Source organism: Canis lupus, chromosome 5 (genome assembly GCF_003254725.2).
Source record: "Canis lupus dingo isolate Sandy chromosome 5, ASM325472v2, whole genome shotgun sequence".
Classification (NCBI taxonomy): Eukaryota; Metazoa; Chordata; class Mammalia; order Carnivora; family Canidae; genus Canis; species Canis lupus.
This window is the reverse complement of record NC_064247.1, coordinates 20,759,303-20,781,967: the sequence shown is the minus strand read 5'-3', so window position 1 is coordinate 20,781,967 and position 22,665 is coordinate 20,759,303. Positions and strand designations below refer to the sequence as shown.

The 22,665-nt window shown below is 44.1% G+C and overlaps 2 long non-coding RNA genes and 1 pseudogene across 2 annotated transcripts; 1 reads left to right on the top strand and 2 right to left on the bottom strand.

The window, feature by feature from the left end:
* Positions 1-3,153: 3,153 nt before the first annotated feature.
* LOC125755045 (uncharacterized) lies at positions 3,154-6,904 on the bottom strand. The gene is made up of 3 exons (XR_007410548.1): positions 6,742-6,904; positions 4,936-5,173; positions 3,154-4,217 (listed from the first exon to the last, which is right to left on the bottom strand). It is a non-coding gene; the product is annotated as an uncharacterized LOC125755045 (long non-coding RNA).
* Positions 6,905-7,102: 198 nt separating this feature from the next.
* LOC125755100 (uncharacterized) lies at positions 7,103-12,695 on the top strand. Its single transcript, XR_007410686.1, has 3 exons — positions 7,103-7,167; positions 7,457-7,670; positions 12,355-12,695. It is a non-coding gene; the product is annotated as an uncharacterized LOC125755100 (long non-coding RNA).
* LOC118354853 (60S ribosomal protein L23-like) lies at positions 8,797-9,244 on the bottom strand (annotated as a pseudogene).
* Positions 12,696-22,665: the final 9,970 nt, after the last annotated feature.

Sequence of the window (22,665 nt, the reverse complement as noted above, 5' to 3'; positions counted from 1 at the left end):
ACATGCATATTGCCTCTTCTGTTCTGGATGTTCACTTCAGTTTGCTTTTAAACTCTGTAATAACTGCTCCTGGGGAAGGATTCTGGGGTAACATCAAGTGAAAGCTATTTATCATTTTCCACTGGGGAACAACGCCTGGCCTAGAATGTCAGCTGTGAACTCTGCGCTCCCTTCCCTGTCCCATCTTCTTAGCCTGGAAGCATCTCAGAAGGAAGACTGTGTGGGGTTAGAGCTGAGATGACTTAGTGCAATGCTCAGAATTAATAAATTAATATTCCTGGATCACTTTTGTGTGCCAGACAGGGCTCTTTACAAATGTTCATGGATTTGATCCTTGTAGCCCCCTTGTGAGGCTAGTGTTATTATTCTCACTTTTGAGGTGAAGAAAAGGCACAGAAGTAACTTGGCCAAAATTGCTCAGCTAGTGAGTGATATGCACAGGATTTGATCCCAGGTTTTGCTGATGTCCAATGGCAGGTGCTATTCCCTCCATCACAGCGTCTTGCTCTAAAAGGTGGACATGCTTGCTTTGCCCTTTGGGGCCTCCTCCTAAAGTTTTCCTGATAAACCAACCAGCCCATGTGCTCCTCTTATAACCCCTATAGCTCTGTTTTCTGTGCTTTGGTCCCTTCTCTATTATCATTTGGATTCATACTTGGTCAGTTCCTAGAAGCACCTTGAGGCCAAGCTGGTGAGTCAGTCTTATGGTACCTACTTTCTTAGTACCCAGCACGATGCTCCCCACAATAATTAGTATTGAGCCAATCTGGGGGAAACCACAGATGGAAAGGCACAGGGCAGTTATCCTATATTATAAAAAGGATAGTGGTTATCCCTTCAATCACTGTGTTTTGCTGACCTGTGTAGATGGGTGACCTGTGCTGGGTTCCATGTTCACGCATGCTTGGGAGAGCTGGATAAAATTCAGTCAGACACTTTGTGAGATTAACTCATTTCCTGCATGTGGGGGCCTTGGGGCTTTGCCTTTGAAGCACCTGAGAAGGTCACCAGCCATTTCGTGAGAGCTGACAAGCCCTGGTGTCAGGATGTGGTCTGACTCAGGAAATGGCAGGAGGTCCAGGTCTCTCAGGTTTGGCTGCCCAGGCAGGAAGGGAGGTGAGAAATTAATGGGAAAAGTTATTCAAGGTGAGTGGGAGGTATGGATGTAGGGTAACCCTCATTCTTCCCCTTAGAACTCTGTGGGTTCAAAGAACAGGTACAACAGAGGTTCCAAAGGGGAAGTAGGAGAATTTTACAGGTAAGCAGAGCTACATGAGGAGACAAGGGTGTAAAGCTGTATTTTGAAAAATTATTTCAGTACATACATCTCAGTAGACACGTGCCCAATCCCTTCTCTCAGCCTGAGGCCATGCACTGATTCCAGAAGGGCAGCCTTGCTTAGAATAGTACTGAGAGCTTCTCCATGGGAACAGCCTTCAGGCCTGGCCGGTTTATGGACTGTGGAAGCACGGGTGTTACACCTCATAAAGCATCTCTATACCCTGCAGCAGTCATCAGCCACCCTCCACCCCTCTGGAAACCCTCTCACTTGCCCATCCACATTCAGCCAGCTTGGCCTCCCCCTAGCCTTTGCCATTGCTGTGGCTTGTTGGCAAAGAATCCTTTGGGTCCTTAGCAACAAGGTGCAATTTGGCAGCAATTTTCTCAACTAGTGTCACCAGGGCGGATGTGCACTTGGATTTGTGGCTTGAGGTGGTATCTGCCCCCAGAGGGCTTCCTTTTGTTACTCTTTGCTCTTCTGCATGGAATGTTCCACTTTCTGACCCAGACAGGAGCCTTTGGGGCTTGATCTTGGGGGGAAATGAGCCTTCAGGGGTTTGAGGGGCTGACATATGCTGTCCAGGTTTCAGTTTTGTGACCACCTGGTCAGCTGACCTGGCCAGCACACTGGCCTTCTGTGTCAACAGCATGCCAGTGAACTATCAGTTCAATTTCCTTGAAGGAACAGCTAACTAGTACCTCTGCTGGCAACACCTGAAGCTTCCTATGAGAATAGTGGCCAATGGAGTTGCCAGTCCTGAAACCCAGGCATCTGGGTGGGTGATTAAGGTGGTCAGCCTCAGCAGCTTTGCCTGGAAAGTATGGGGGATACCCTCACTCAAATAGATGTCTGCAGGAGGCAGAGGGATGGTGCCTACTTCTGGAGTTTTGTCATCTGTTAACCCCCCTTTCAAATGTCTGCTCGGTCTGACACCACTGGGACAAGTCCCTGATCAGCCAGTTGTGCCCAGAGGTTGCTTGTGGAGCTGTCTGGGCCATCTTCTCAGCCTCTGGGCCCTTTGCACAATGATTTGTTCAAGGGGTAGCAGAAGGGAGGGTTTCTGGAAGATCCCCTCCGAGGCTATGCTAAAGAGAGAAGGGGGTTGTCCTCTTGGTGTTTTGGCTTCTCCCGGTCTCTGTAAGCAGTGAAAGAGAAAATTCTGCTCCAACTAGGCTGTCTGAAAGTACCCTGTGTCATTTCAGTGCAAATAAGGAAGCACACGTGCACACACACAAATACACACAAGCTTAATGCTTCAGTGTCTGGGGCTCAGCACCCACTTTTCCCTAGGATGACTTCTGAGCTGTTCAAGCTGCCAGTGGGTGATGGACCAGTGGCCTCTGGTCTCTTTACTCCCATGAGGATCCAAACCTTTTTTGGTCCAGGATGATCAGGGAACAGAAGCTTGGGGGGCAAGAGCTGCTGCTCTGAGCCCTGAATACAGAACATGGAGCAAGATCTGGACAAACTAGGGTTGGGAGGTGGCTTGATTTGGGTCCCCCACCCTCTCCCCTTTCAGAACCTTTCTCCCCACAAAATTCTGTTTTGTGCTGGTTTTTGCAGGAGGCAGGGAAATTCACAAAGGGGAACATTCAGAATAGAAACTGATGCCTTAATCATTTTGTCAAACCAGATTTCAAATGAAAACACCCTTTAAAATTCCCATCAAATATGTACCACCTCTGTTTGACCCTCATGCCTTCCTTGGCCTGCACTTCATCCAGATGCCCCTTCCCTCCTGACCCCTTGCCTTTGGGGTGAGGCTCCTGGCACAGGGAGGCTGGATGGAGCATCTGGGGTAGGTTGAAACCTCAGGAATTGGATGAAAGGGTCTAAAACTAGTCACAATTTACTTATGTTGTCTAGGCTTAATGATTTTTTTATTGAGGTCTAATTGACATATAGCATTATATTAGTTTCAGGTGTATAACATAATGATCTGACATTTGTATATATTGTTGGCTTAATGATTTACAGCACTCTTGCTTTCAAAAGTATCCTAATTTGGATGAGTTACATGATCACCCAGTTTAAAGCCCACTTTACTTACCATTGGCCTGCATAACTTGTTTTCCTATTAGCTCAAGATGTCCCTGTATCTAAAAGGTTGCTACAGAATGTCTCATGGCCATCAGCAGAGCCCAGCTCAGGTAGGGAGGATGGAGGCAGGAGTACAAGTGACCTCATGATAGCCCTGGAGACCACACTTGGCTTTCTGGGAGCTTCCTGTCCATTTTTACAGGAAATTCTTAAAGAACTCCACCTTCCGGAACTATTAAGTCTTCAGGGTGCTCAGCTGGTGCCAGGTTGCTTTTCACTATAAACCCTGATATACTTTATTTTTTAAAACCACGTGCATGCATTACTTTGATTCCTGCCACCCCCTCCTCAAAAAAGTATCAAGATCCTCAAATAAAATGAGTAAAGAATACTCTCTGCAAATAAGACAAAATCAGAGAGAGAGAGACATACCCTAAGAGACTATTAACTCTAGGAAACAAGCTCAGGGTTGCTGGAGGGGTGGTGGGTGGAGGACGGTGTAACTGGGTGATGAACATTAAGAAGGGCAGGTGATGTAATGAGCACTGGGTGTGATACGCAACTGATGAATAACTGAATTCTAAATCTGAAACTAATGATACACTCTTAATAAAAAAAATAAAATTAATTAGGTTGGCAGTGAGCTGTTTTGGGGAAGCCCCCTGAACCCCTGAGTTTCCCCAGGCAGCCAGAATCTATCCAAGGGCTCTTGGTCCTGGCCATAGCCAGCAGGTGTGTGGGCAGCTGGGGATCTTGGAAGCGAGGGTGTGAGCTTCATGGAATCCTGGGCCCAGCTGGGGGCTACCTGCAGGTAGAGCTCTGAGTCTCCTCCGAGAAGATGGTTGATTTTTCTCCAGTAATTCACAACTTTGCTGCAGCAGGACTGACTGCTTTACTGTATTAATAGGAAATAAACGCATTGTTTTGTTGTCTTTGATTTCCGTGTTAGGTTGGAGTCTTTGAGGGCTCTTTAAAATTTAATAAGTGAGAATAAAATAGGAAAAAAATTCCTTTGGGGCATCTGGCTGCATCAGACTTGTTAATTCTGGCTCCACATTTCCAGCTACAGATAGCTGACCCAGCAGGTACAGTGCAGTGTGTGCCTGTCCTTGCTCCTTCAGGGCTGGCTCCACCCTCTGTCCGGGGAACAGACCCACCCTAGGGAATGAGACAATCCCTGCTCTTGCCACCCCTCACTCCTAACAGTGAGCAGAAACCCAGCTGGCGAATGACTTTACTGTCACCCAGCTGACATCAAAGGCTCCCACAGAAAGGATTCAGGACCAGGGCACCCCTTAAATGTGGAATGGGTGGAATGTCCTCAGAGAGGAGAGGAGGGACACTGGATGGCGAGGGCTTCCAGAAGCGATGGCTGGCAGACTGAGGGTACAGTTAAGTAAACCTCCCCCAGGTTTATACCTGATATTCCCCTTATGCCAGGTGGTATAAGGGGCAAAGTAGCCAGGTAATGTCCCCTCACCTTTTCCTCTGACACTACCGGGATACTTTGTGGAGGCCTTCATTAAAGGGAGTTGACTCTGTTGGAACAGAGGCTATGCTTTTGATCTGTGAAGATGGCCATAGGGGTCTTCCATGTGAGAGGTGACACTCACCTGTATCAAATGACAAGACATTGCCCTTCTTGTGTGAAGGAAGAGGAAGGTGGGTTCCACGCAGGAGAGCCTGGGAGGCCGACTCCTTGGCTATCCTCCCCACGTGGATCTCTTCAGAGGATGCAAACACACACAACAGGTGAAGAAAAAGCACCCCGCCAGTTCTTTGAGGAGGACACCTCCAGGGTCTTGTACATGTGCCAGAATGAGGCCACGTTAGACATCTGCAGATGTCAACCTAAAAAGCAAAACAGCCAACTATTTTATTAGCAAAATAAGCTTATTCAGGAATATCCATGGGATTGCAATTTGGGATAAGCAAACTATGGAAGACCATAGTTGAGTCTGAAGAGACAAAAGGAAGGGCAAACTTTTTTAGGTTTTAGGGGATAATTGAGGAGGGTTGAACAAAAGTTCGTTGGACAAGAACAGGAGTTTGAGGGTGTGGTGGTTTCTTGTTGGCTGCAAGTGGTGGTTTGTGCACTGTTGCTGGAGTCAGGAGTGATCATCCTCCTTCCGGCTGGTTCTGCAGGCTGCAGTGAATGGTGGGACCAAGTGCTCCCCCTTCAGGGCTTCCTGACTCCATTTTTTTTTTTTTTTTGTATATTTTTTTTATTGGAGTTTGATTTGCCAACATATAGCATAACACCATTTTAAATGAGGTTTCGTTTACTCATTTTCATGTGGACCCAGGGCTATCAGAGTGCGAGAGGCCAGCTCAGAGCTTGCCCAGCTCCATGGCTCCACGTGGGCTGCACACACAGGTGCATAAATCCTCTGTGTCTGGACAGATTGGTGGTCTCACCACATTGCATAGCAGTTGCCCCAGAGCACCTCGAAGCATATTTCTGGCAAGGAGTCAACCTTTCACGGCAGCCTTATAATTTAAAAACAAATTGATATGCTATAATTGCAAATGTCTGGATTGTTTGGCCCGGACAGGAATCATCTGAAAGGCAAACAGTCTGGTCCAGCTGGAGGAGGTTGTTTCCTGACAAAGGCACTCTGCTAATATGAGGATACCTTTGCATCCTCTGTTCTTCCCCGTTTTACAGCAGGATGTAAATTCTGCATCGGGGATTTTTTTTATTTTTTTTATTTTTTATGATTCCTTTTCTTGACGCTTGAATTCTGCATTTCATCTCTCCCTAGAGAGGCGATGGAATTATCCAGCCATCCTCCTCGTCAAAGTTATGGGCAATTTGACCTGCCATTTAGCCATTTCCTGGAGCCGGTTGAGTAGTTCTTTGGGCCATTCCTGCCTTGAAGACAACACAAGGCATGTTATGGCCCATGCAGATGAGGCCTCCAGACCGCTGCCTGGCCGGGAGGGGTTGCCCTTGCGTATGTTAATTCCGCCTCCACTGACTGCTGAAGGTTTTACCAAGATCAGGGACCCCAGTGCGGGTTGGTGGTGGTGGTGGTGGTGGTGGTGGTGGTGGGTGGGGGTTGGGGTGGTGAGAGGGCAGGGGACCTCTTCCCCTAAGTGATAGATTCAGTTTCAATGGGTTGAATAGGCCAAGAAGGGAGAGAACCAACCACAAAGAATACCGTGTTACAGAAATTTGCAGAAGCCCGAGTAGGCTCGTCGGATCTGTCCCAAGTCTAAATTCGTAGGGAAAATGTGAGCCAACCCTAAGTGTAGTATGCTCCCGTGATATGGTGATTTATAATAAGAAATATAATATTTCGTTTTCATCCTGTTTCTCGCCCCAAGCTCCAAAAACTCTTAGAATTTCCTAAGTGATCAGAGGAATGGAGGGAAAAGGAGTCTTGTTATTTATAACAAGCCCCTTCTACCCACACCTGAGTTTATGTTGATGAGGTAATTTTTGGAAAGTATCTAGGTAACCACAGGTGGAAACGGGTTCTCGGGGGACCCAAGCAGCTCATGAATGGGTTGGAACGTTCCGCCTCACCCTTCCCCCAGCCTGGGGGGGCGCGGAGGTGGGAGGGGCTAGCGGAGGGCTCAGTCGCCATTGGCCAATCATGTAATCAATAGCGTCATCAAAAATGGCGCCCTCGTAAAAGCCTAGGATAGCTTCCGGTTGGCAAATGTGGGGTGGGAGGGGCTAGCGGAGGGTTCTGTCGCCATTGGCCAATCGTGTAATCAATAGCGTCATCAAAAATGGCGCCCTTATAAAAGCCTAGGAGAGCTTCCGGTTGGCAAATGTAGAGGCGCTGGGAGAGGGCGGGGAGGGTGCTGCTTCCAGGTGGCCCGAGGTCTCTTAGGTTTGGCTGTTCCCTAGTTTCAGCGGCTGCCCCCCGCCACCCTTAGGGGCAGTTTCCCCTGCCACAGCTTTAGTCCCTTGGGGTTTACAGAGGTCCCGAAGCAGCTCATCCTCCCGGAGAATCCTCAGAAGGGCAGTAGTGGCCTGACTGTACCTCCCCGGGCCTGCGTGGCTCAGCTGGGGAGGGGGGCGGGGGCCCGGAGGCCGCGAGAGCCCCACATGCACGCGACCTTGATTACAGCTTATCGTTTGATTGTATTTTATTTTAATACTTTATTTATTCATGACAGACACAGAGACAGAGAGGGGCAGAGACACAGGCAGCGGGAGAAGCAGGCTCCACGCAGGGAGCCCGACGTGGGACTCGATCCCGGGTCTCCAGGATCACACCCTGGGCTGAAGGCGGCGCTAAACCGCTGAGCCACCTGGGCTGCCAATTGTATTTTATGAGTAGTCGTCGTGAATCTCCTACTGTGCCTAATTCATAAATTTTATCGTAGGGAGGTACGTATGGAACACACAGTCTGTATCGGGTTCGGTTTATCTGCAGGCATCCCTCGGAGGATAACGGGGGGTTGGGGGGGGTACTGCATATCCTCTAATGATTATAGTAAACTGGGACTACATCGGTAACTTAGCAAGTAAACCGTTTGCCTGGGTTCTGTGAGCCACTAAAGCAGATTAATCGGATCCGAGGTGGGGGCGGTGCTGGGAACCCTGCCCTGTAGCCATCCCGTGTTCCCACACGGTGGGACAGGTGACAATAGCCGGGGCCTAAAGTGGGAAGGGGACAGTCTGGGGGACCGAGCCCTTCACCTGTGGAATCCCCTGCCTCTCCAGATGGGTAGCATGAGAACTGAGTTAAAATTACGGGACAGCCAGCTGGTGTGGGACAATTGCCTGGGGGAGCTCCACACATTTGTTGGCTGGAAGGTTTGAGAGCTCGTTAAAGTCAAGTAGGAAAACAGTTTTTCCATCATAGCTTCTAACTTGGTTCCTTTGCCAAAGAGATTTGGAGCCAGGTAGCGTCGGAGGCTTTGGAGGTGGAGGGTCGGCTTCCGTCCCCCGGGTAGTTGTGAAACAGACCTGCTGTTGATCATTTCAATCTAGTGTGGTCATGTGTTCAGACTTAGGCATAGCTCAGGTTTTGTGGGAGTAGGGGGTTTAATCATACCAGCCCATGTCTGACAAATTTCTGCCATGCAACAGGTATTATGCTCAATGCATTCTTCCAACAGTCACATGTGCTGCAACAACCCTAGGTGGAAGATTTTATTCTGCTCATTTTACAGATAACAGAACTTCGACTAAATAACTGGTTAAGCCATATAGGTAGCGAGAGGCAGAGCTGGGGTTCAAAAGTCAGCCCTGTGCTTTTTTTTTCTTTTTAGCAAATAATTTTTAATTTTTAAAAAAGATTTTATTTATTTATTCATGTGAGACACATACACAGAGAGAGAGAGAGAGGCAGAGACACAGGCAGAGGGAGAAGCAGGCTCCATCCTGAGAGCCCGACGTGGAACTCAATCCTGGATCTCTAGGATCACATCCTGGGCTGAAGGCAGCACTAAACCACTGAGCCACCAGGCTGCCCAATTTTTTAATTTTTCAAAACAAATGCACCAAAGAATCAGGCAATACTGTTAGCATTGGATACAATCCTGGGCCACAAGTCTGTATACTCCTTTGCAACTGGTCCTGTGATAGCAGTCTTTCATTTTGCCTTTGTTTACTCTGACCCCTGTTACTTTCAGAATAGAGAAACATGCCATCTTTTTTCCAGTATGACTTCCGTTGTTGAATTACTACTGCTGGATGTATCTTTTTTTTCTGAGCTGTGGTCTGCCTTTCTTCACTATGGCCATCCCCATGTCGCCCACTCCAGCAGCAGGAAGTCTGTTCAGTTATCCTTTGATCCCCTTCACGGAGATGATACACAGATTTTTGGCTCTTGTGTTGTCAGCACAGTTAATCATGGCTCCTACTGGAAGACCCAGGGAAATCCAGAATTTTGCATTGGGGAACTCACCACATCCACACTTCAACATCCTGAATGCCAGAAAGGGACCCAAAGCCAGCCAGTGGGTGCATTTCCCACCTTGGCCTGCAAAGGTTTAGAGAAGGCTTTGAGACCCCCGAGGTGAGCCTTGAAGGCAGGTAGGACACCTCACAGTGTTGGTCAGCATGGATTTGTCTGAGGGATGTCTGCTCTGGAGGGGTGGGGGTTGGAGGAGACCTTTGCCAATTAAGCAATGTCCTCTTCTTCCCACTCTTCCTGGTTCCTGTATTAAGACAGGCCAGAAACCCCAATAGGAAGCTATAGATCGGTGGCAATTGAATTTTGCTGAGATTGGAACCAGCTGGAGACAGGGAGAAAGCAAAGAGGGTCTTTGAGCTGGATCTAAATATAGCCTTGCCAATGTGCTTAATTTTTTCCTCTCACCATTTCATTGTTGATTTTGAAGGATCTCAACTCCCTGGAGGGAACGTTTAAGGCTGGAGAAATAGAGTTTTTCTTCAGTTTGTCTTTTGTGTAAATAAGAGGAACACGAAGCACAAATGTTACACTGGTTCCTATTGATTTAAGTCCTAACAAATCAAACAGTTTTACAGTTGGCCAGCTTAGCATCTTCTCGTGGCAGTTCCGCAGCTAATTGTGGGGAAGGCCATGCCTGAGGTGACAAAACTTAATGCCTTGGGTCCTAGTTCCCCATGACTTTGCTCTGTCTCTCTATATATTGTTACTGTTTCCTGGTTCTCTTTAATAATACTATCTCTTTGTTTTCATCAATGTGTCTTTTCTCATTCTCTTAAATTTCTACCAGTCTTTCCCTTTTGTTCTGTTTTCATTTGGGATGCTGCAAGAAATAGAGCAGATACAGACGAGACCTCAAGAAGTTTGCAGTATGCTCTTTGCATATTGTTCAGTATTTGTCAGTGGCTGGATGCAGCTGATGGCTGTCATGTTTGCTTTTATTGCGATCACCCTAAGGATTCTGAGAAGGAAAGAAAAACCGTGCTTTTTGTGACCTAAGTCCTAAGAACACATAGCTGTCTGTGAATCTTGGTAATTACTTCATGCTGGGCCAGGGCTTCTCAGCTTGAAGTCTATGCATGAGCTTCAGGGGGATGAGGGAGTCTCTGAAATAGTAAGCAAGTTTTAAAATATGTGTGCATATACATCTTTGGTGTAAACATCTTTCAAAACTCATTGTATTCTCAAGGTCAATCATAGGCTAGATACTGTCAAGAATAACCTTCTACCCCAACCAATGAGGCCAAAGAAGGGGAGCCCAGTGACTTAGAAGAGAGTCAGAATTTATTCAGCTCTGAACAGGCATCTTAGTACTAAGTTCTCTTAATCAGGAGGCTTACTTACCATCTCAGGGCATCTGTGAAGAAATAAACCAATAGTCACATTTGACCTTTCATTCTACCTTAAAAAAAATCATTTCCTTTGTATTTAGTTTTGTTTGTGGGTTGATTTGCAACTGAAATACTAAACTATTGAACTTTGTTATTGATTGAAAGAGCAGAATATTTTCCTCCTATACGAAGGATGGAATTACTATTGCTTTATTCTTTGCTATATTCTAAAACTATAGAGTTGGAACTGTGCTAAAAGTTCAATAGTCTACCTTAACAACTCCTGTTGCCTCATCCACAATTTTTTCTAGAACACTCCCATCAAATGGCCATATAGCCATTTCCAGGGACAGAAAATGCTCTGTTTATTCATTCATCCATTCACCTGTGTTGTCCCATATGCCATGTACTCTGCTAGGTTCTGGGAATTTGATGATGAAGACAAATGACACCTTTGTCCACAAGGAACTTACAATTGGTAATCTAAAAAGACAAACATGGAACAAGTATGAATAGTGTTAGAGCAGGGAAAGCTCTGAGGCTAATGAGGACCACTCTGGTTTGTGGGTGGTAGTGGTCCTGGAAGGGTTCCCAGAGCAGGTAACCTCCAAGCTGAGCTGAAGGAGTGGGAGCTAGCAAGATGAAGGAAGATGCAGTAGAGAGAGTGTCATAGGTGGAGGGAATGGCATACTCAAGGATCCAAAAATGAAAGTGGAGCAAAACTTAGTGGGGAAAGTGAGAGATTAACATGGCTGAAGCAGAGAAAGAGAATGGATGAAAGAAGGGTTTCCATGGAAACTAATCTTTGACAACAGTGAACCAGAAAGTCCTCCCTGACCATTAACCTTTCCATGTATGGCCTTCTGATGTTCCCAGGTAGACAAAAATCTTCATGAGATTAAGACAAATAACCAGGAGTTTCCTCGTTCCATTGACTCAGTCTGAGCAGAACTTTCCAACAATTTTTGGCTATGTTATACGCTTGCCATGTCCACCTCCTGGAATGCTGTTTCTAATCCCATCCACTCACCTCAAAGGTTTTGTCTGTGTTCACTTGTTCACCTCTCCCATCAGACTATATTCTGTGAAGGGCAGAGATTGTGACTAATTCTCTGGGGTGTTTGGTGCAGGGTCTAGCACACAGCAGGTTCTCAATTAGTGCTTTGTGGCTGACCAGTGAGTGGATGAATGGCTTAGATACTAGTCAGTGATAAATCTTATGAGCAGAAGTCAGGATGAAATAGAGACCAGCAGGAAAGCTGGGCAAGTCACAGCAGGAGCTGTCAGTGCCACCCTAGGAAATTGAGGTTCTTTCTATGCCATGGATTTCATGGATGTTATGATTACATTTCTCGGCATATATTTTTCTCCTCCAAACTACAATAGTTCCCCAAGTAATACAATACTCAAATTTAATATCCTGAAAAGTGGTTATACAACACCCATAATTAGATTTTAGAGGTCTTGGAAAAAAACTTGCATTTCCAACAAAGAAAACAGTCCAATGTGTCAATACTGCAAAGCCAGAATGTGAAACTGGCAATAACTACCTTGAAGAGCAGGCCTTTACACTCTATTCTATGTTTGTTATTCTCTGACTTCTCACTATTTTGGCTCATGTTGACTTTTATATGTGATTATCCCCCTATAGTATAGTGTTGTGGTAGACAGCCTCCGGGATGACTCCCAATGATTCCTATAGTTTGGTCTTCAAATAGTTGCTCTTGTGTGATCTGCCCCACCTGCTTGAGTGTGGACTGGACTTAGTGTCTCATAACTAACCAATAGAATATGGGAAAAGTGATGGCATGTCCCTTCTTAGGTTCTAAAAAAGACTGTGCTTCTGCTTTGGGCTCCCGTCTCTCACTCTTACTCATTTGCTCTGGGGAAAGCCAACTACTACGTTGTGAGCTGCTCTATGGAGAGGCAGAGACATGGCAAAGAATCAAGGGAAGCCCCTACCCAACAGTGAGCAAAGAACTACAGTCCATGAGGAGCTGAATCCTGCCAACAGCATGCGTGAGAGCTTGGACGTGGATCCTCCCCAGTTATCCTTTCAGTTGAGGCTGCAGCCTCACCTGGCACCTTGATTACAGCCTGTGAGAGACCTGGAGGCAGAGCCATCCAGCTAAGCCATGTCTGGATTCTAGACCCATAGGAAAGATGAGATAATAAAAGTTTCAAGTTCTAAGTTTGGGATAGTTTGTTACTCAGCATTCGATACCCATTATAGGTTTTGGTACCATCAGTGAGGTGATACTATAATAAATACCTAAAAATATGGCTACCTAACTGGCCAGTAGATGAAGCCTGGGAAGATTTTTGATGTGTGCATTAGAGAAAACCTAAGTTAAGTTGGTCAGAAGGTAGAAAACTAAACTTGGATGTTGCTAGTGAATGAGGTCTCAAAGGGACGTGAAAAACACTATTAAGGAAATTAGAAGGAGATCTTTGATGTCATGGCAGAAACTTAACCTTCTTGCCTGCAATGATAGGGAAGTAGAAGATGAGCCTAATGAACTGAGTGATCAGGCAAAGTGTTGAAGGTATTGCCTGGTTTCTTCTTGTTTCTTATAGTAAAATGCACACAGGAGGACAGATAAAAGGAGAAAAAATGGGAAATAGCAGAAAGGGAGACAGAACATGAGAGACTCCTAACTCTGGGAAACGAACTAGGGGTGGTGGAAGGGGAGGGGGGTGGGGGGTGGGGGTGACTGGGTGATGGGCACAGAGGGGGGTATTTGAGGGGATGAGCACTGGGTGTTATTCTATATGTTGGCAAATTGAGCACCAATAAAAAATAAATTTATATATTAATAAAAAGGACAGATAAATTGAGGGAAGTACTGATAAATAGAAAAAAGCCTAGGGTATTGATAAACTTGAAAATTCTGCCTCTGGATGGCAAGCAATTAAAAAAATAAGAAATATCTTCTGAGCAAAGATCAAATCCAGGGCACCGCCAGGATTTTTCTTCAGTTGAGCCTTCAGATAATGCTGTAGCCCCCAACCGACATTTTATTGCAGCCTTGTAAAGCTGTAGAGGCAGAGGCATGAGCTGGGTTGTGTCCAGATTTCTGACTTACAGACTGAGATAATGTTTAAGTTTCTAAATTTTGGAGTAACTTGCTATATAGCAATAAATAACTAATACTACACAGCACAGAACAGTTGAAGGGAAGATTACTGTACATAGGGAGTTAAGGTAAAAGTTAATATACTGAATGTTGTTGTCCTAATGTTCTGGGAAATCTGACCAGTCCAAAAGGAAAGACCTAAAGAGACTAACATCAGGGGTTCTGCAAGGATAGTACAGACCTCTTTTGTTTACCATTTGTGAAAACCAACGTTGACAGGCCCTAGCTATACACATATAGAACTTTCAGTATGTTAGCATGCCACTCTGAAATATGAGCAGACATGGATATTTGGGGAGAGTGTGTAATATGAAAGACATTAACCAAACCAACAAAGTCAACTTTGAGGAAATGGGCACTGTGGAGGAAGGAAAAAATGACAAGTCTGTCAAATGCTCAGAGGTAAGATAGGATACTATGAAGAAGGAACTGTCAGATCATAATCAGCTCTTGGAAATTGAAAATTTGGTAGCAGAAACAATTCAATGGTAGGGTCTAAAAACTGATCAATGATGACAGGGATTTTTTTTCCTTGGAAGCATTTCCAGTACCTTGAACATTGCTTTGTACATAGTAGACACTCAGTAAAAACTTGAGAGAAGGAATGAGTAATGAAAAAGTTGGATAAATCTCCCTGTAGTAGAGCAGGAAGCTAGGAAAGCAAAGCCAAGAAAAAGACTTCTGGGAATCTAACATCTGAATAATGGGAACTCTAGAAGGAATAAATCAGATGGGAAAAACTAATCACCCAAAAATTATTCAGTAACAATTCCTCAAAATGATAATTTCAGAATCAGCACAGTGTATGAAAATAGAGCTATTCCAAGATCTCTTATTGTAAAACTTCAGAACATCAAGAACAACCACACTGAAAGCTAAAAGATAATGGGGAAATAGTTTCAAAATTTGAGGGTAAAATACTTTCCAACCAAGAATTCTATACTCAATTAAATATGAGGGTAGAGTTAAAGATATGTTTAGATATTCAAGATTTCAAAACATTTGTTTCCTATGTACATCCTTTCTTTTTGTATGAAACCACTAAAGGGTGTGCTTACCAAGACAAGAAGTAATCCAAGAAAAACAAATGCCTAGCATCTAAGAAACTGGCTCTAACCCAGGACCAAGGGAGAAGGAAATACTCAGCATAGTGGTGAAAAGGAGGGCCCAACATAACAATTGTGATCAGTCTAGAAGTCTCCACAGCGATTTCATCTTTGGACCAAAAAAAATGACAGAGCACCTAATGTGGCTGAATGTATTTGGGGGTTTATACAACTGGGGAAGACTTCAGGGGTGAACTAGTGATAAGTACATTAAGAACCAAAATGACTGTTATTAAGTACAGGGCAAACAGTGTTGGTGCAGGAATGGAAGAGCAATAATGGTATACAAATGGCTTGGCTGTGAAGAGCATTTGTACCCTAACAGGAATGTAGAAACCAAATGTACTTCTGGCTGTGGGAGGAGAATGTGAATAGGGAGGTGGGAAGGTGTGCACCTATGCAAAAGGATATGGAGGAGATTGAGGAGTTAAATCTTCATCTTTCAGATGAGCCAGTGGAGTCTGAAAGTCAATAAAATAGTATTCCAAGCAGGTTATTTAGTGACATAGCAATAAATTCAAAAGGACGTCAGGTAAGAGTTGAAAGTGATTGCCTCTAGGGTGTGGGAAATGAAATGGGGATTGTGGTGGAGGGACAAGCTGTTTTTGAATAATAAGCCTTATAGAACTATTTCCTCCTTAAACTATCTACATGTAATTCTTTGATGAAAAGATAAACTTAATTGGTAAAGTAACCAAGTGATAGCAAAAGCATGTGACCAATTTAAAAATATCAGAACACGGATTTAGAACAGAATATGAAAGTACAAAACGATGAAGGTAATGAAGTGCTTTTCTTCTATTCTCCATGAAATAACTTTTTACTGCTTGACTGAGGAAATTATTTTGATTTCTAGTGAATTTATAAAAGAAGTTATGAAAGTGAAATGTCCGTCATGTTAAAGAAGTAGCATTTTTGACTTGGGCAAAATATGGAAGACTCTAGGACAAAAGGCTGCAGATCAATGGTGTCTGTTGGCAGAATGCTTTTAAGGAGGACTTTTCAAAGAAACCACCTTTCAAAATGAATCTTATGTTGCAGAACCAATTTAAGATGTTTATTTACAATAATAATGCTGTCTTTAAAGGATATAATAAAATTATGTGAAAAACTAAAAAAAAAAAAAAAGTTTATTAAGCACCTAATGCATGCCAAACTCTTGCCAAGAGCTTTGGTATAGACCATATTTACCTATTTTCACATCAATACTTAAGAGAAGGATATCAAATTCTCAGTATATAAGTGAAGAATCTGAGGCTCAGAGAGGTTAACTCCTTTGTACCACTTCACGAGACTAGTAGGTGGTAACGGTTGGATTTAAGCCTGGGTTTGTCTGAGTCCAAGATTAGGGCTGGAAAAAAGGAAGCAGAGATCCTTCCCATGACGTCTGTGTGTGCCTGATCCTAGTCCTGTGGATTTAATGAAGTCTAGGGTATGATCTCCTGTCTCCAACATCATGAGAGGCATGGGTACTGTAAAAGGAAGAATGGACCAGGAGGGAGGAGATGGGGGTCTTGAGTCTGGGCTCTACCCCTAAGTTGCTGGGTGACCTAGGACAACTTCATTTCTTTGTGCCTCTAATCCTTCATGTTTAAAATGAAGAGGAGGAACCATATGGTCTTCGTTTTCTCCTTTTGAAAGTTAGGTGATTCTGTACTTCATCCCTGATGCATCAGAAATGTTAGAGTGAGCTGAAGAGGTCCAGGGCAGTGGGAAGGCACTAGCTTCAGCACCTTCTTCAATACTGCTTGGGGCTTGATGCCTTTGGCACAGCTCCACAGATGAAGCTGCCGGTGAGGGTTAGAGCAGGACAGCAGTAAGTGGTTCCTGCTTCCATCCTGCTTCTCTGAGATCCCATTGGTTGGTTCAGCTGTTGCCATTGGGTATGCCTGATTGTTGTAGCAGAAAGACCATGGGTTTTTACATTGGAAGATTAGGTTAGAATCCCTAGATTAGCCACTTTGATTCATTTTCTTTTACTCAATGAATATTTGTTAGGCATTTATTGTGTGTCAGGCACTGCCATAAGATGTGGAGATGAATAATATAGGATCTTTGCCCCCTGGAATCTCCTAGTGTAGTAGGGGGAGAGATATATAAACAAATGACTATAAATGCTCATTGTGTCTATGAAAGAAACCTCTGCAGGGCTTATGACCAAAGGAGGTGGTCAGAAGAGACTCCAGAGAAGAGACATGAATTACTCTTGACAGATGGGAGTGAGGGTGGCATAGAGTGGCAGAAAAAGCATTTTAGGCAGAGGGAACAACATGAGCAAAGGTAAGGTGGTATAAAGCAACAGGCCCTTTTCAGAAAACCACAGTGAAAAAAAGTGGGTCTTTCTATGTAGGTGGGCAGAGGATCATCTTCCTGGGAGAGAGAAATTCAGGTGCCATTAAGGCTAGGAGGTAGAGGGGGTGCTTTAAGAAAAGGTGGAGAACATAATGGTATATATTTTTACAGTGGAATGAGGGTTCCATCTGTGTATAGGTGCTGACCCTTTATTCTTTAGGAAGCTGAAAAAAACCAAAACCACAGTTTATTTAATCCTAGAATATTATTTGGGACTAGACCAGAACAATACCTTTATTTCTCCACACCGTGTATCACTCCTCCCCTCCAGAATGTGGATCTTTGCCCTCAAAGGCAGTGAGGCCAAAGTCTCCTGAGGGTGGTATTTTAATGTCAGAGAAAGGAGTGGTGTACTCAGTGCCTTTAAGGCCTGGAGGCTCCTGCTAGACATTGGTAATGCAGTATCAAGTATCCACCTATTCCAGTTACAATGACTGGCTTCTAGGAGAAGATTCTGAAGATGGCCAAGAAGCAGCGTTTTCCATTTCAGGCCTCTGTGCAATGCAGAGGTAATTTGTGAAGCCTTGCATTGCTGTGGGCCTCCCATATACTGGCACCAGTTGACACATATTTATGCAGTTGATTTACTCTGGTATGGCATCCCGGGTAGTATCTCTCCTGAGGAGTAGTTTGAACGTCATTCATTCACATACCTCCCTTTTTTGCACACAGTCTATTCCCCTCACAGTCCTCTGTGCTTCTTATAGTGTTTGCAAGAGAGAGACCTATTCCAGCTTTCCCAAGTGAAGGGGATTTTATTCTAAGACTTTATTTTATTCTAAGACCTGATCCTTCTAGAATGGAGGCTGCCCTAGTGATTGTTGTTGATTCCCAACTTAGTCATGGGCTATTGTCTTTTTCTCTCCTTGCTACCCACTGATTTCCTCCCCTACTCTATCTTTTCCCTACCTCAAAGCTATCATTTGCTGAGATACTTAAAGGCTCACTGTTACCTTATGGTACTTTTCCACTTTCAGTTCCCACAGCTAACTGATCCATTCTATCCATATTTCCTGGTTGAAATCTTTGGAGATGGAATGTGATTGGCCTAGTGCATCAGTTTATATCAGGATCACTGGTTATGCCCACTTCTATCCCGTCACCTCTGATCATGAGGGGCTGGGGCTCTGTATAACCAAACATCCTCATCTGAGTTACAGTGAACTGTGGTGGACATCTCCAGTATGGGCAGTCTTTCCTTGAGATAGGAATGTACAAGCACTGCAGTGTCCTTCCAGCCAGAGGACTGTGATTAAACCTCTTGACAGACAGGGGCAGCTGGGTGGCTCAGTTGGTTAAGCCTCCAACTCTTGGTTTTGGCTCAAGTCATGATCTCAGGGTCATGGTATTAAGCCCCAGTTTGGGTTCTGTGCTCGGATCTGCTGGGGAGTCTCTCCCTCTGCCCCTCCTCTCTCTCTCTCTCTCTCTCTCTCTCTCTCTCTCTCAAATAAGTTAATCTTAAATCCATCTTAAATTAAATCTAGACCCACTGGTAGGACTGTAGGTAATGACTTTTGTATTTATCTTGTATTAGAACATTTTAGCTCTAGATTATACTTCTGGTCTTAACAGTCTCCCAAGTAGTTAGGGGTGAAGAATCTTGAAAAGCAAGTCAGTGACTGTCTTTTTCAAATATGCCCCTGGGTTCTCTAAGATCTACTGTTTTGCTCTAGGGCAATTGGTCCAAATGGGATCCTAAGTGCAGACTCAGAAGTGCTCATGAGATAGAAGTTTCTGCTAATTGAAGGAATCCATCAGATGAATACCCCAAGATACAGAGGTAATTTCTAGCAAAGGTTTTTGTGACATTAATTTGTTTTACTCTGACAACTTGATTAATCAGTTTTATTGTGACAACTTGTTTTGCTGCAATGCTGCCTAATCAGGGAGCTGTCACCAAAATACTTTATGGCTTCCCTGTTTTCCATCACAAATCAAAAACTTCAGCGACAGCTCACCAACATAAGAAGCAGTGATAATTAAAATGCATTCCGACAGAATTAGGAGGCATTCAGTTGGGTGATGTTATTAGGAGAGATTGCACTTGGAGAGAAAGGAACAATCAGACTTCATTCTTTCTAAGTAATTATGCAGCTTCCTTGGTGAATCCCAAATGCCACACCTGTGTAAAAGTTCAGGGTGTGGGCTGAGAGTACTGCACTCACCTCTGCTAGATGCCTTGGGTTTTCCCTGCTGGATCTGGGAAAAGCAGAGCCTCTGCTCTTCACTGATCATCAGAGCCAGAGCCATTAGGATTCAACCAGTAGACAGCAGAAAATAGAGAAAACTTGCTAGGAGTGGAGAGTTTACTACAGGAAGAGCTTAGGACACTCATTCCTACCTGCTCTCTAGGAGTTGTGCAGGGATCAATGGGAAGGTAGTGGAGAAATGTAGGGAGAAGAATATGAGGATATGCATCTTCCAGAGGGAGCACAGCAAGTGATAATTTTAAAGAACTCCAGGAAATTAATTTTCCGCCTTTTGCTCACACCTACAGCAGAGGTGATGACATGATGTACTGAGAACGTGGTCCCTTAGCAATCTGAAATCCACTAGATAGTAAATATTTATAAAACACAAAACATAATACTTACTGTTTCTCAAGCGCCTATAGCCTTCTGGGTACCCTATAAAAAGCTCTGTACACATTATATTATTAAACATCACGCTAAGTGTATAATAGGCATTATCAACTCCAATTTCCAAGAAGGAAACTGAGGCTTAAAGAGGTTAAATAACTTGTTCAATGCCTTGTAGGGAATACCAAGATTCAAATGCAGATTGGTGCCTCCAAAGCTCATTTTTGCTGGGTTTCATCAGGGCTCCCCTCACTGTTTCTCAGCCTAGGGCAATCCCCTTGGCAGCCTGATTGCCTTCTCACAGGGAATGGCACTGCCTGCATGGTATTGTCTGCCATCTGTTCAGACACAGGTGGGGAGGCTTCCTGACTCAGGCACAGTCAGGTGGGTGGGTGCAGCAGGTCCAGCCATATGGGCAGAAGTGCAGAGGGCAGGGGAGATCTGCTCTGTTACATCAGGCAGCCTGTCTCCTTGCTATTCTAAGTTATGAATGGGCGATGTGTGCTTTTCTGAGGAGGGTCCCGATTTATAAGAGCTATGGAGATGAGTGTTATGATAAGCAGGACATTTATGGCCCCAGATGCCACAGGGCACAAAAGTCAATATGTTACATGCTCATTTAGCATGTTTGACTCTAATGGAACAGGTTGGAAATAATTGGCTTTTCAAGAAATGCTGCATTTCATTTCATTTCAGTCAGAAGGCACATACCCGCTGGGTGGTTATAACTCCAGCCTTCACAAATTTACCTTATTCTGAGTTTGGCAAGTGGGGGGAATAGAAGTATAGAAGTATATGTGTAGAGGCAAGATGGCATAGAAGGTGCCCTTGTAAGACATGACAAAGCTGGATATATTTTCATGATTGCGTAGGGCTTCTAAGTTCTTTGGTTGTTGGGCATTTTCTACCTGGTAGTATTTCCTCAGATATGCGATCAGTTATTTCCCTACTAGCTGATCCAGGTCTAGCAATCCTGGCCTGGGATGGTTGGAAGTAGTTTCCCCTTCTCCTTTCACCAATTTCCAGTTGTAGGCGTTCTATGAAGCAGTGACTGGCACAGTGCTTGAAAGTGTTAAGTTTTAGAACAAAAGGATGTACTTTTGCTGGTCAGCCCCAACACAGAGTGGAGCATAAGAGTGGGGTAGTAGAATGACAAGTGCAACTGTACAAGACAGTAGCATAGTGGCTAAAAGCATGCAAGAAACAAGCTTCTCAAATCTGATAAGATCCTAACTTGTGTGTTTAATGTCACTGCCCATTGAGGGCAGAGAAAATCCTGCTGAGATTTGCTGCCTTTGCTCAGATAGAGGCTCCACATGGGTCATCTTCTGATAAGATTCTGTATCTTTGGCTAACTACATTGATACTTTTACCTGTGTGTTTTCTTCTTGCTGATCTGGAGTCCTTAGAAATTGCAGCTGGTGCCAGAAGTATGATTGGCACCAAACCTCCCCCCCGCCATGTTTAGGTTTTGGAGGGAGTGTCAGGAAAATGAAGAGGAAATGTGGTCTTGAGAATGTTTTAATCAAGGCTATTGCATGGGAGCCACAGGGACCCCTTAAAATAGGGAGGCTGACTTCAAAGAGAAAACTGAAGAGCTAGTGTTCTGTTATTACTTTAACATGTGTGAGTTAATCTTTGTTTTTATAGAAAAGTCTTTTGAGAGCTATGACCTTGGCTTTCACTGTTCTTGTGCAAGCCAAATGAGCTTTTTAAAATGGCTTTCAGAGGATAGAGTCTCAGAAATAATTCTAAACTTCACAAAGGTGACTTTTAAGTAGAATATTAAAAATACCAAATTGAAGTAGTCTCAAGATAGCTCAGCTATAAGTGTTAGGTAACTAACTTTGGCCATAATCTGGTTTAGAAAAAGATGTCTGTATTTGGAATGGAGTGAGAACACAAGAGGAGGTGACCACAAACCTGGATAATAATCATCATCAGTTCATCTCCAAGACTAGTGGTCTTAGGAAGGTCACATCCCTCTCCCACTTCAGTTGAGTCACTTTAGAATCTTGACTGAGGCCATGGCTTCTGCAACTTCCGAACTTAAGATGACAGTTTCCGTCCTGTCTGACAGATTCATACCATGACCTACCTGGCTTAGCTGAAAAAGAGGCAAAGAGCTAGATGCTGGAGGAATCTGATGGAACATGGTGAAGAAGCCATGTTCTCTAGCTTCTGAAAAAGAAGTGAGAAAGTAGACAGTTGTTGGCTTAGATGAGGGTCTGCTGAGAAAGTTGATCTCTATGACAGAAGGCTGACTGAGTCTGCCCAAAGTTAGGCTGCAAGTCTGCTTAGGTCATCAGGCTTCTTTACCTATGAGAAGCTTAATGGCTCCCAGTGGAAGTGAATGATAGTGTCCCTTAAGTTCATAATACCAATAACCAAGAAAATCTCTTCATTTAGAGCTATTTGGATATGCAAAAAGGGAAACTCTACTATTAGCTTCTAAAGAGGTAGTTTATCCTAAATAACTAGGTTTCCAGGGACCAAATAAGTAGAGAGTTTCTCAAAAAATAAAAATAGTGGGCACAGTCTCATACATCTCAAAGGCATTTAATACCTGATCAACTATATTTGGATTTAGCAACAGTCTCTCTCACTTGTATATCTAGTTGTGTCCTACCCATGGAGTTACCCTGAAGAATGTGACTACATTTCTTCTCTTTGATAGGTGAGCAGTTAGCACAAAATGCACACTCATCATGGTACTCTTTATTCTGTGTAAGGATGTGGGTTTCTTACTTGTAAAAACAAAGTGGCTAAAACCTATTTTGATTGTGAATTCGGCTTTGGGTGATGTGAGAATGTGACGTGAATCTGATGCTCAGACTGAAGTGTATTCACCTTAAATGTCTTTGATTGTTTGAGTCTGTTCTGAAGGAGCCCAGGCAATATTGCATAAATTTTAAGGGGCCTTACAGAAGTCGTTCCACCTGAACTTTGGGGGAAAGTA